The sequence below is a fragment of the Pristis pectinata genome, chromosome 24, assembly GCF_009764475.1.
Source record: "Pristis pectinata isolate sPriPec2 chromosome 24, sPriPec2.1.pri, whole genome shotgun sequence".
Classification (NCBI taxonomy): domain Eukaryota; kingdom Metazoa; phylum Chordata; class Chondrichthyes; order Rhinopristiformes; family Pristidae; genus Pristis; species Pristis pectinata.
The window spans coordinates 6,086,662-6,100,929 of NC_067428.1; the positions used below are offsets into that span (position 1 = coordinate 6,086,662).

General features: G+C 46.4%; 1 pseudogene; it reads right to left on the minus strand.

Moving 5' to 3' along the window:
• Positions 1 to 1,606: 1,606 nt before the first annotated feature.
• On the minus strand, positions 1,607 to 8,368 carry LOC127582767 (immunoglobulin lambda-1 light chain-like; annotated as a pseudogene).
• Between the last annotated feature and the right edge of the window lie 5,900 nt (positions 8,369 to 14,268).

A 14,268-nucleotide genomic window follows, 5' to 3' on the forward strand; every position in this document is an offset into this window, starting at 1 on the left:
TCCCAGAGCTAATCCACACCCGGAGTACATCCACCTTACCTGTTTAGTCTCTCGCATTGAAACAAATGTAATCCACACCCGGAGTACATCCACTTTACCTGTTTAGTCTCTCGCATTGAAACAAATGCAGTTTAACCCAGAGGTATTTCCTCTCCCTTTACTCTGCTCCTGGCTCTCCTGACCACTAATCTTTCTCTCAGCGGCAACAGTATTTTCCCCTGACTTCTCATCGGCCTCTCTGATGCTCAGGGTCCAACCCCCCGGCCAATCTAGTTTAAAATTTCCCGAGCAGCACTTGCGAATCATTCTGCCAGGATATTGATCCACCTCCAGTTCACGTACGACCATTCCCTCTGGTGCAGGTCATCTCTACCCGAGAAGAGATCCCAATGATCTAACAACTTGTATCCCTGCCCCTTGCACCAGCTCCTCAGCCTTGCATTCATCTGGCCCATCTTTGTATTCCTGTCCTCAACAGCACGTGGCACTGGGAGAAATCCAGAGATCACTTCCCACACGGTCCTGCTTGTTAACTTCTTACCCAACTCACGATCATCACACCGCAGGACATCATCCATTTTCTACCCATGCCGTTTGTACTAATGTGCACAGCGACATCTGACTGTTCACCCTCCCACTTGAGAATATTCTGCAACTGCTCAGAGACATCCTTGACCTGGCACCTGGGAGGCAACACACCGTCCTGGTGTCTCTTCTGCGGCCGCGGAATCTCCTGTCTGTTCGCCTAACCAGCGAATCTCCTATCACTAACGCCCTGTCTGACTGCACGCTTTCCTGCTGAGGCCCAGGGCCGGTCACAGTGCCAGTAACTGCTGCTGCTGCCCACAGAAAGGTCACACGCCCAACAGTACCTAAGGAGTTAAAACTATTAGAGAGGGGAATGGCCACAGAGAGCCCTGCACTGTCCCTCTGTTCCCGTTGCCTTTGCTAGTGGTTACCCAACGACCTGTTGCCCGTACCTTTGGTGTCACCACCTCACCAAAACCCTGATCGATGATGCTCCCAGCTCAGCAATGGAACTTTCCGACCTTCTTTCCTGATATTCGGGGTCCAAGGCTGCCGCAGAGGAGCGGTTTCCTCTCACTTCACGGAACCAGGACAGGGACCGGAGCAGAGAGACGAGTCTCCTCTCACCTCTCACTTCCCACTCGCTGTCAGGATGGGAAGAGCACGCAAAGTAACGAGACCCACACACGGATATCATTCCTGCACTGATCATCTTTATTGGTAGTTAATCACCGTTACCGTCTGTCAGTCTGATACTGATGACAAATCGCAAAAACATTCATTAATTATTTTAATTAGATCCATCCCTGGTGCCAGAGAAAACCATTCACCGGCTGAAATTTCCAATGAAGCCAAGTAACTGGTCACTTTAACCCCGTGTAGCCTCTCGGTGGGACAAACAGAACAAAAGCAGCTCGGGGTACAAATATTCCAAGAACACGGTGGAAACCACAGAGAGCGGAAGAGAAGCACAGAGCACAGCGAAGAGTGAGCGCACAGAGTGGGAGAGGGGGTGAAAGATGCAAGGCAGTGATCTCCCGGTAATCAGGGAGCAAACACGTCCGCAGCCGCACTCTGTTCAACAGCTGGATTGTGCGACTGTTGCGGATATTTTCGAGGCTGCTCCTTGTTGAACTGTGCAGGAGTACACCTTCCCACTGCTCCAGTCTGTGCCGGGCACCGTCAGGTAGCTGCTGAGACTGAAGGTGTTGTCCGTGTTCCGCCTCACCGCGCTGGTTTCCACCTGACTGCTCGTCGGACTCCCGTCCACTGTCCAGCTGACGGTAGGGAAGCCCACCGACAGTTTACTGACCAGGCAAACTAAGGTGCCCGCCCCTTTAGCGGAGATCTCCTCGGCTGACGGCCCAAGCAGTTTTACTGACGGGTCCGGGAGCTGCTGAGCTGGAACGGGAACAAGAGAAGACGTGTTTCAGGTCAGGGAAGAACTTGCGTCATTTCACAGTTTGAGAGAAGCGCGAGTGAAAGATTCCAACTTCCTAAAGTGGGGCCCGAGTCTCACTAAGGGACAGGGCAGTGTCCCTGGAGGACAGTGCATGTTGGACAACACTGAAGAACGAAACATTTGAGGTGAAGTTTTTGTTTTAGGATCCTCCTGGTGACTCGCTGGTTTCCAGCATCACCCGCTCAGTGACTTCATGTCCAGCTCCCGGGGTTTACCACGGCCTGTGCCAAAGGAGCTGTTTTGGGGAAAGTCCCCCATGGAGGTCTCACTTGGCCTCAGTACCTCTGGTTCGTCAGGGAAAGGATCTATGATCCCATTTCCGGTCACCAACCAGTGACCCTTCGCTCTGGGACCAGGGATTGCCAGTGGAAAATCTACTCCAACCGGTGAGGCTTTTGGCACCGAGTCATTAACGGACTTGAGACATAACGGTGGGACTCAGCGTTCAGTAAGATATTTGGTGGGCACACAGCTTTGTATGTGCAGTGAGCGCATGTGTGCATACACATGTGTCTGTACTGTGAAATACAGTGTATGTATACATCTGTGTCTGTACAGTCAGGTACTCTGTGTGTCTACATCAGTGTCTATACGGAGAGGAACTGTGGGTGTATACATCAGTGTCTGTATAGTGTGGCACTGTGTGTCTGCATCTGTGTCTTTACATTGAGGTACACTCTGTGAATAGAGCAGTGCCTGTATGAAGAGCTGTGTGGCATATGTTATTCTGTGTCTGTACTGTGATTTACTGTGTGTATTCATCTGCATCTCTACCACCAGATACTTTTGGTGTCTACATCTGTGTCTTTACAGTGAAGTAATGTGAGTGTGTGTATCTGTGTCTGTGCAGTGAGGTACTGTGGGTAAGTACATGTGTCTCTGTCCAGTTAGGATCTGTGTGTGCATAGATCAGTGTCTGCATAGTGAGGTACAGGGGTGTGTACGTCAGTGTGTACAGTGACGTACTGTGTGTTTATACACCCGTGTCTATACAGTAAGGTATTCTGTGTATAGACAGCTGTGTCTTTACTGTGAGGTACTGTGGCTGTATAAATCAGTGTCTCGACAGAGGCTATTGTGTGTGTATACATCAGTGACTGTACAGTGAGATACTCTGTGTGAATACATAACTGTCTGTACAGTGAAGAACTGTGTGTGCATAAATCTATGTCTGCACAGTGATTTACTGTGTATGTATACATCTGCATCTGTACTGTCAGGAACGGTGGGTGTATACATCTGTGCCTGTGCAGCGAGGTAATGTGTGTGTATGTATCTGTGTCAGAACAGTGAAGAAATCTGTATGTATGCATTGGTGTCTCAGCAGTGAGATACTGTGACTGTATCTATCTGTGTCTGTACACTGAGGTACTGTGTGTTTCTAAATCTGTGTGTATAGTGAGGTACTGTGGCTGTATACATGTGTGTGTACAGTGAGGTACTGCGAATACATCTGTGTCTGTACAGTAAGGTACTGTGCATGTATGCATAAGTATCTGTATAGTGACGTCCTGAGGGTATGTATATCTGTGCCTGTACAGTAAGAAATTGTGCATGTATACATGTGTGCTTACAGTGAGGTAATGTGGCTCTTTCAACCATGTGTCTACCTTTGAGTTTCTGTGTGTGGATATGTCTGTGTCCATACATGAGATAGTGTGCATGTGTAAATCTCTGATTGTACAGTGAGGTACTGTGGGTACACATATTGGTGCCTGTACAGTGATGGACCGTTGTGTATATACATCTTTGTACATTGAGGTAATCTGGTTGTATACATTTGTGTCTGTACAGTAAGTTACTGTGTGTGTGTATTCACATGTGTCTGTGGAGTGAAATACTGTGTGTGTTTACATCTGAGTCTGTGGACAGTTAGGTGCTGTGTACGTATGCATCCGTGTCTGTACAGTGAAGTACTGTGTGTATAAATCTGTCTGTGCAGTGAATTGCTCTGTGTATATGCATCTGTGTCCTTACAGTGAGGTACAGTGGTTGAATACATTTATGTCTGGACAGTGAGGTATTGAGGATGGATACATCTGTGTCATAGAACATAGAGCACGAGAACACAGTAAAGGCCCTTCAGCCCATAATGTTGTGCCGACATTTTATCCTGCTCTATTTAACCCTTCCCTCCCACATAGCCTCCCATTTCTCTATCATTCATATGTCTATCTAAGAGTCTCTTCAATGTCCCTAATATATCTGCCTCCGCATCCTCTGCCAGCAGTGCATTCCACACACCCACCACTCTCTGTGTAAAAAAAACTTACCCCTGACATCCCTTATATCTTCCTCCAATCACCTTAAAATTATGCTCCCTCATATTAGCCATTGTCGCCGCGGGAAAAAGTCTCTGACTGCCTATTCGATCTATGCCTCTTATCATCTTGTGCACCTCTATCAAGTCACTTCTCATCCTCATTCTCTCCAAAGAGTAAAGTCCTAACTCACTCAAACTATCATCACAAGACATGCTCTCCAATCCAGGCAACATCCTGGTAAGTCTCCTCTGCACCCTCTCCAAAACTTCCACATCCCTCCTATAATGAGGTAACCCGAACTGAACACAATACTTCAAGTGTGATCTAACCAGAGTTCTATAGAGCTGCAACATTACCTTAGTACCCCGACTAATGAAGGTCAACACACCATAGGCCTTCTTAACAACCCTATCAACCTGTGCAGCAACCTTGAGGGATCTATGGACGTGGACCCCAAGATCCCTCTGTTCCTCCACACTGCTAAGAGTCCTGCCATTAACCTTGTATTCTGCCTTCAGATTTGTTCACCCAAAGTGTATAACTTCACACTTTTCCAGGTTGAACTCCATCTGCCACTTCTCAGCCCAGCTCTGCATCCTATCATTGTCCTATTGTAATCTACCGCAACCTTCTACACTATCCACAACACCACACACCTCTGTATCATCAGCAAACTTACTAACCCACCCTTCCGCAACCTCATCCAAGTCATTTATAAAAATCACAAAGAGCAGGGGTCCTAGAAGATATCCCTGCGGAACACCACTGGTCACCAACCTCCAGGCAGAATATGCTCCATCTACAACCACGCTCTGTCTTCTCAGGGCGAGCCAATTCTGAATCCACACAGCCAAGTTTCCCTGGATCCCATGCCTCTTGACTTTATAAATGAGCTTTCCATTAGGAACCTTATCAAACACCTTATTAAAATCCATGCACACCACAGCCACTACTCAACCTTCATCAATGTGCTTTGTCACATCCTCAAAGAAGTCAATCAGTCTCATAAGGCATGACCTGCCCCTCACAAAGCCATGTTGACTGTCCCTAATCAGCCTAAGCTTCTCCAAATGCCCATAAATCCTGTCTCTAAGAATCTTCTCCAGTAATTTTCCCACCACTGAAGTAAGACTCACTGGTCTGTATTTCCCTGGGTTATCCCTACTTCCTTTCTTAAACAAAGGAACAACATTTGCCACCCTCCAATCACCTGGCACTACTCCTGTGGCCAGTGATGATGCAAAGATCATTGCCAAAGCGCAGCAATCTCTTCCCTTGTTTCCCATAATAACCTTGGATATATCCCATCCGGCCCCAGTGACTTATCTATCCAAATGTTTTTCAAAAATTCCAGCACATCGTCTTTCCTCATGTCAACATGCCCTAGCATATCAGCCTGTTGTACACCATCCTCACAAATATCAAGTTCTCTCTCACTGGTGAGTACTGAAGCAAAGTTTTCATGAAGAACCTCCCCTACCTCTTCCAACTCCAGGCACATGTTCCCTCTTTTATACCTGATCGGTCTTACCCTGTGTCTTTACAGTGAGTTTCTGTGTGTCCACATCTGTATCTGTGCAGTAAGGTATTGTGGGTTTATACATCTGTGTCTGGACAGTGAGGGACTCTGGTTGTATATACCTGTGTCTATGCAGTGAGGTACTGTGTTTATATGCATCTGTGTCTGTACAGTGAGGAGCTGTGTTTATATAAATCTGTGTCTGTACAGTGCAGTACTGTGAGTATCTACATCAGTGTCAGCAGAGTGAGGCAGCGAGCGTGTATACATCTGAGTCAGTACAGTAATGTACTGTCAATGTATATATCTGGATCGGTGCAGTTTTCTGTACGATGAGTGAAAGTGGGTGTGTACACCTGTGTCATTATGGTGATGTACCATGGATATGTAAATCTGGGTCTGTACAATGAGGTACTGTGCATGGATAAATCTGTGTCTGTACAGAGAGGTACTGTGCATGTATAAATCAGTGTCTGTACGGTGGAGTACTGTGTGTGTTTATATTTGTGACTGTACGGTTAGCTAATGTGTGTGTAGATATCTGTGTCAGTACCATGAGGTACTGTTTGTGTATATGCCTGTCTCTGTACAGCGAAGTACTGCATTTGCATACATCTGTTCCTGTACAGTGAGGTGCACTGTGCTTATACATCTGTGTCCCTGCAGTGAGGTTCTGTGGGTGAATACATCTTTGTCCTGACAGTAAGGTTCTGGATGTGAACATCTGTGTCTGCACAGTGAGGTAATGTGTGTGTATGGTACAGAGAGGCACTGTGTGTGTATATATCTGTGTCTGTACATTGAGGTGCTGCGCGTGTATACATTAGGGTCTGGATAGTGAGGTACTGTGGGTGTCAACATCAGTGAGGTCTGTGTATATAACTGGGCTCTTGCAGTGAATTACGGTGTTTGTATACATCTGTGGCAGTGCAGTGAAATACTGTGGGTGAGTGCATCTGTCTGTACAGTGAGAGACGGTGTGTTATATATCTGTCGTACAGTGAGGTACTCTGTGTGTGAACATCTGTGCCTGTAGAATCTAGAATGTAGAATAAAACAGCGACCCCGCATCAGTTTAATGTGCCCACTCACGGTGCCACCAGCGACACCTTCCTCCTCTCCCCTTCTCCCCACCCACCCATCACTAATGCCCCCGCTGTGTCACCCACTGCTGTCGGGAGAACAAACCCATCTCACACTCTGCACTGCCCCAGTGGGCGAGGGCACAAGGTGCGCGGTCCTGAGCTTCACGGAGCAGGACAAGGCAGGTCGCTCTGTGATCTGGGATGATGTCGAGAGATTCGGCTCCCACTCACTGTGGGGGAGGGGAGGTGGGATTCTCCCCAGACCCGGAACTCCGGCCTCAGTCGGGGCAGCGACCGCAATCGCTGAACAGCTGTTCCCGGAAAGGAGCAGCGCTCAAGGGAATAGATGGCAGGAGAGAGGGGGCAAGGACTGGGCAATGGGAGAGGGGCTTTTATTGGATGTGTGTCTGCAGGAGATTCCACCCTCACTGGGAGGATTGGAGGTTCAGTGAAAGTCCGAGGGAGGTTTCGTTGGAGGATCCTAACACAATAACGTGAAACTTGTCGGTCTTCTGTCTTGACAACCGTGGGCTGTATTCAGTCGGCAATATCCTATCCCCAGTGAGACTCCGGGCCCCACTTTAGGAAGCTGGAAGCCCTCACCTTCCCTTCTACCAAACCAACTCAAAAGCGGACAAACTAACGGGACTGAACCGCGCAAACTCACACAGAGAGGGAGAGTTCGTGTCAGAAACACAATATTGAAGAGCACATGTCAGGGACACAGCGCACAGCACTACAAATTGCACAAATTCACACAAAGGGTTAATTCATGTTTCATCAGGAAATTCAACTAAAAGGAGAAATTTGGTCATGAAAAGACGGTAACAATTCACTGAACCCAACTCTCGAGTAGAACTGGCGCTGGACACGATCACAATTGGATTTTAAATCAATATTTTTACAGTAAAATTCGCCAGGAAACAATAAGGTATCAATGATTAATTACCAGGTGACCGTCTTTGTGCCGTTAGTAATTGCAGGAGGGATTTCCCAGACACTTACCTGCAACAAAGAGCTTGGTCCCTGGGCCGAACACAAAAGTATTGGCCCATGTAAACAACGTTCCACAGTAATAGACGGCAGCGTCATTCACCTCCGCTTTTTTAATGATCAACCAGTAAACGGTGCCGGCGCTGTTGGCTGTCGACGTGAAACGGCCTCTGCGAAACCCAGGTCCATTGCTTGGGCGACTCCAGCCGTGATTGTAATGCAGGACCAACTGTGGAGCTGTTCCCGGTGTCTGCTTGAAAACCCAACATCATTGCCATGCTTGGTCCCGATGTTACATTCCAGCGTGGCCGTGGCTCCTGGATTCACCGACACGGTCGGAGGCTGAGTCACAATCTGGGACTCGCCAGCTGGAAAAGAGCAGGGATTCAACTTTAGCCATTGACTCTTTAATGTGACCCCAAGAGCCACATCAGCAACCGCTGGCGGTGCAGACTTGTTGCCTGTACTTACAGCCCAGCCACAGTGCCAGAGACCAGAATAAGCACAGCGTCCGCATTGTTGCTGCCCGTCAGCTTCCTGCCTCCCTTCAGCCGCTGTATCTGTGACAGACCGTGGCCGCCGCTGCCGCTGGAACCCAGTTATAGAGCCATTCACACCAGGGAGGAAATCCATGCAAATCAGGGCGATTCACACTGACCAACCAGAGCAAGGATCTGAAACCCTCCCATTCGCCGTCAGACACCGTCGGGCTTTCGGCGGTGACACTGTCAGCAACTGACTGATCTGTTCAAAACAACTTGTGAATGAGCAGGTCGCTCATTGTCTGATGTTTCCCACTTTCTCCCTTCATTCCCCTGATTCAGTTGTTGCCGCACTCCACCCCTCAGTCCAGAGATGCCCCTCACACCTCCAGTTACAACAGGGGAGGACACTGCAGGCTTCCTGTTCCCACATCAGTCATTCAGACATTGAGCTCAAACCCGCCCTGACAGATTGAGGGCTGAATTCGATCAAGTCCAATTCAATCTAATTTTTTCTTTCAACCATCTAGAATTGACTCAGCTTTTTCCTTATGGAAAATGAAGGGTATAACATGTTTTCGAGATTTATTCATTGACAACTGTTTATCTTTTGAACAGTTATCTAATAAACACAATCTGCCTAGATCACATTTTTTTCAATACTTACAGATTAGATATGTTTTAAAAGTTACTTGACCTTCTTTTCCGACACCATAACAAATTGAAATTACAAAAAAAATTTTAGGTTTCAATCCCTATCAGAAGGGCCTGATAGCAATAATCTATGATCGGATTATGAAAATACGTTCAGAAGAATTTGAAAAAATTAAGAATGAATGGGAAAGGGAACTCCGGATACTTTTACCTACAGAGACATGGAAGAAAATTCTTCAATTAGTTAATACATCTTCTTTGTGTGCCAGACACTCTTTGATACAGTTTAAGGTGGTTCACAGGACCCACATGTCCAAGGACAAGTTAGCCCATTTTTATCATCTTATAAATCCTATATATGTAACAGATGTAATTCGGAGGTGGCTTCCCTGACACATATGTTTTGGTCCTATCCCCTTTTGGAAAAATATTGGAATGATATTTTTAACATTATTTCATCTGTATTGAATATTGATTTACAACCTCATCCTATTACTGCAATTTTTGGGTTACCAGTGATGGAATCTCGCCATTTATCTGCTGCTGCTCGTTGTATGATCTCCTCTGTCACATTAATGGCCAAGTGACCCATTTTGTTCAAGTGGAAGGATCCAATGCCTCCCGCCACTTTTCAGTGGTTTTCTCAAACTATAGCATGTTTAAACTTAGAAAAAATTAGGAGTGGTACTGTTGATCCTTGGCTTAAATTTGAGGAAGTTTGGAGTCCATTTATTCAATATTTCCATATGATATCAGCTGACCTTTTTCAGATCCCTTTCAATAACCCTTGAATGCAGAGGAGCGGAGTTGACAACACAGTAATGTTTCTTCATCTTTTTAATTGAAGAAGTATCAGTCCAGTTTTTTTTGAAGTTTTTGGGTTTTTTTGGTTTATAATCAATATTATTTTTTGATTTGGGGGTTCTTTTCTCATATAATTAAATTTCATTTCTTTTCAATCTTTCCTTTTGTATTTGTTCACTTAATAAGAGAGCGGGAGGCCTAGATTACTTTTTTTTACTCCTTGTGATTATATATTTTAACTGTTATGTTTGCTATCCTGATCTCTTAGCACCAAACGTATAATTACCAATGTTATATATATTATTTTGTACTAATCTGAAAATTAATAAAAAGATTGAAAAAGAAAGAGGGTTGAATTCGGTCTAAATCTAGGGATGAAATCTGTTCTCAGTAACAGTGAACCATTGGACGGCCCGAAACACTGGAAGACTTATTTACCCTTGGCGGGAGTGAACCTTCCCTCTTTACTTGGTCTGTGTCAGCTTCCAGTCCCAAAACATGCCCTCAGGGTCTCAGTGAGTTCACAAAAGCATTTAGCTTCAACAAAGACCCAGGGAATTAAACAGGTTTGTTGGGTAAATCAGGCAATAAGTCATTGAGTAGTAATGGTGTTCTGAGTGGAGTCTTTACTTGTTCATTGAGATGGTCTGATAAAAACAGGCCTGGCAGGGAATTTTAGAGCCGTGGGAATGGGTGTCCTGAGTAATGTTCGATCTCGGGATGTTTCCTGTTCCCCGGACAACCACAGGTACAGGAAGTGCTACCAGCTGGAGGATCTCAAGCTCTGGGGTTTGGAGATCGAGCAACAGCAGGCCATCCCAAAGGCTGAAGGTTTTGTGTGCAGCAGGTTTCAGGAGGTGGTCATCCTGCAGCTGAAGTGAGTGCAGGCAGTGGGGGACCGGGAGACCGGCAGACAGACCGAGAAAAGCAGGCAGATGGGTCAGGAGACCCCTGCTCTCTAACGGTATAATATTCAAATACTGATTGGGGAGAGTCTTCCTGTGGGGATGGAAGCACGAACATACAGGTGAGTCAGTTATGCAGGGAGAGAGGTAAATAGTCTGGAGAGGTACAGGAGAAGGGATTCTGTTGTCTGTGCTCATAGACACGATTCCAGGAGGGAATCTTCAAGAAAATGGAATATTGCACTGCTGGTGAGGATGTCCTGGGAAAATGGATGACAGAATCTTTTGGCATATGAGAAATTCCTGAGGAATGGCAAATTATGTTCAATCCAGAGGTGCGAGGTATTGCATTTTGAAAAGTCAAACCAGGGTAGGACATTAACAGTGAACAGAAGGGCACTGGGGAGCGTTGTTGAACAGATGTACTGAGGAGCACAAGTACATAGTTCCCTGAAAGTGGTGTCACATGTCGACAGGGTGCTGAAGAAGGCATTTTCCATGCTGGCCTTCATCATTCAGGGCACTGAGTACAGGAGTTGGGATGTTATTTTGCAGTTGTACGAGACATAAGTAAGGCTGCACCTGGAGTATTGTGTACAGTTTTGGTCATCCTGTTATAGGAATAATGTCATTAAATGAATGCAGAGAAGATTTACGAGGATGTTGCTGGGTCTTAAGGGCCTGAGTTATAGGGGAGGTTGGGCAGTCTAGGTCCCTTTCATTGGAGAGCAGGAGACTGAGGCGTAACCTTACAGAGGTGTATAAAATGGACATAGAAGGGTGAATGCACACAGTCTTTTTCCAAGGGAAAGGGAATTGAAAACTAGAGGGTGTAGGTTTAAGGTGACAGGGAAAATAATTAAAGGGGACCTGAGGTGTAACTTCTTCATGCAGAGGGTGGTGCATATACGGAAAGAGCTGCCAGAGGAAGTGTGTGAGGCAGGGACAATAATAAAATTTGAAAGACAGCTGGACAGGTACATGGATAGGAAAGGTTGAGGGGGATATGAACCTAAAGCGGGCAAATGGGACAAGCTTAGATAGACAACTTTGTCAGCAGACATGATTTGGGCCGAAGGACCTGCTTCCATGCTGTATGACTCTCTGACTCTACTTTGAGTGAAGAAACAATAGAGAGGCATTAACCTGACCAGGACTATTGTACACGATGCCAGTTTGTGGGAAGGATATCGAGCAACAAGGGAGATTACACAAATCCAGTGAGGGTGGAGAACTTCCATGATCCAAGTACAGACGGGACAGCAGTGACATGAGGGGCACAGAGTGGGAGGGGATTATGAGTGTTGAGAGGAGCTTCCTTCTTCAGAACATTTCTGGTCCAATGAGGACAGAGGGCAGAGGTGCAGCACTTCAGTCTGTACAAAGAAAGCAGGTCCTTCTGGAGTCTCAGCAAAGGAAGATGTGGTTGAGATTCTGGCTGAGCTCAACATTGATACAGGGCAGGTCCAGGAATGTGTAGCTGCACTTAACATGGAGACTGTAACAGAGAAACAAGAGAGAGTAGCAGTGTAACGGAGGGGAGGGAAGTGTGAGTGAGTGACCCAGGGGTCGGTATGAGGGCCACTGTTTTCCTTCATGTATGTTAATGACTCGCACTTGGGTTTACAGGACACAACCTCCAGATTTACAGTTGACACAAAATTTGGAGGCCCAGTGAACTGTGAGGATGATAGTAACAGACTTTAAGGAGACAGAGGCAGGCTGGTGGAGCAGTGGGACAGGTGACAGAGTGAGACAGAGTAACAGTGAAAGTAGGAGCAGGAGTGGGCCATTCGGTCCATTGGGTCTGCTGGCCTACTCAAGACGATCACGGCTGATCATCCACTTCAGTACCTGTTCCCACCTTCTCCCCATATCCCTTCTTGAATATGTTCTGCCTTCTCTGGTAGAAAACCTGTGAAGAAATTTCTCCTGAACTTTATACACCACTTCTTTCCCTGAATCCTGTGACCCTCTGGTTTTGTCTCTCCAGTGATTGGTGAAATATTCCCAGGAACGAAAGTACAGTCTTGTTCAAATTTTATGGAGTACTGTGAGATCTCCTCTCATTCTTTGGTGCTTCGATGAATAAAGGCCGAACCAACCCATTCCCCCTTCATACAGAAGTACTGACGGCAGTGAGAGCACAGAATGTACCCCGGTTGGGGACTTCATTGTTCACCACTGAAAGTGGCTTGGGAGCCCCACCACTGCAGGCCCACTGTGGACTGAAGGACGGAGCTGCCAAACTGAGTCTGCAGCAGGTGGTGAGTGAACTCACTTGGGGGAAGGTGTCCTGGGTTCCAGGACAGATTCAAGACTTTTGTTTCCCTGACACTGGGAAAATGCTGGGATTTGTTCTGTTCACCAAAAGCAGGACAGATCCAGTCCAGCTAATTGTTGCCCAATCAGTCTACTCTCACTCACCAGCAAAAGTGGAAGGGGTCACCGACAATGGTATCAAGTGGCACTTACGCTGCAATAATCTGCTCACCGAAGCACAGTTTGATTTTCACAGAATCACTTGCCTTTAGATCTGCCGGCAAGTCAGTGGGAGAGAGAGGAGCAGATATGTCGACAAATTAGAGAAAAATGTACGAGCAAGGGAGTTTTCAGTAATGAGCATTTTAACTTCCCCAATATTGACCGGGATTGCCTGAGTGTGAAGGGCATAGATGGGATGGAATTTATAAAGTTCATCCAGGACAGTTTTCTCAGCCATTTAATAGATAATCCTGTCGGGAACTGTCTGTACTGGACCGTGTCTTGCGAGTGAGGCTCGGCAAGTGGTGGACATGTCAGCGGAAGCATTTTGGGGATTGTGGTGATAATTCTGTGAGGTTCAACGTTGTTTTGGGTAGTGATAAGAATGGTCCAGATGTTCCGGTCTATAAATGGGGGAAAGCTGATTCCAATAACATGAGCTGGGGAAAGCTGACTGGGAGAAGCTGCTTGTGGGTAGAACAACATTTAACTAGGGGGAGTGTTTTAAAAGTGAGAGAGTGAGAGTTCAGGGCCAACATGCTCTCATGAAGGTGAAAGGAAAGGATGGCAAGATTGAGAAATCCTTGGTATCAAGGGATATCAAGGGCTTGATGAAGAAAACAAAGGAAGCACATGGCTGGTATCGGTGACTGAAAATGGGAGAGACCCTTGAGGAGTAGAGAGGGTGCAGGAGAGAACTTAAGAGAGGAAAGAAGGGCCATTAAGCATCACTGGCACATAGGATAAAGGAGAATCCCAAGGCATTTTTGAAGTTTATTAGGAGTAAAGGTGTTAGTATGGAAAACACAGGTGCCTTTAGGGAGCAACAGAGGAATCTGTGCATGGAGCCAGGGGATGTGGATGAGGACTTATAGGGATACTTCTCATCTGTATTCACCAAGGAGAAATACACGGTAAATGGAGAGTTCAGGGAAAGGGGCAATGAGATTCTGGAGCTTGTTAGAGTTAAGAAGATGGAGGTATTGGTATTGGTTTATTATTGTCACTTGTACCGAGGTACAGTGAGAAACTTGTCTTGCACACCGATTGTACAGGTCAATTCATTACACAGTGCAGTGACATTGAGT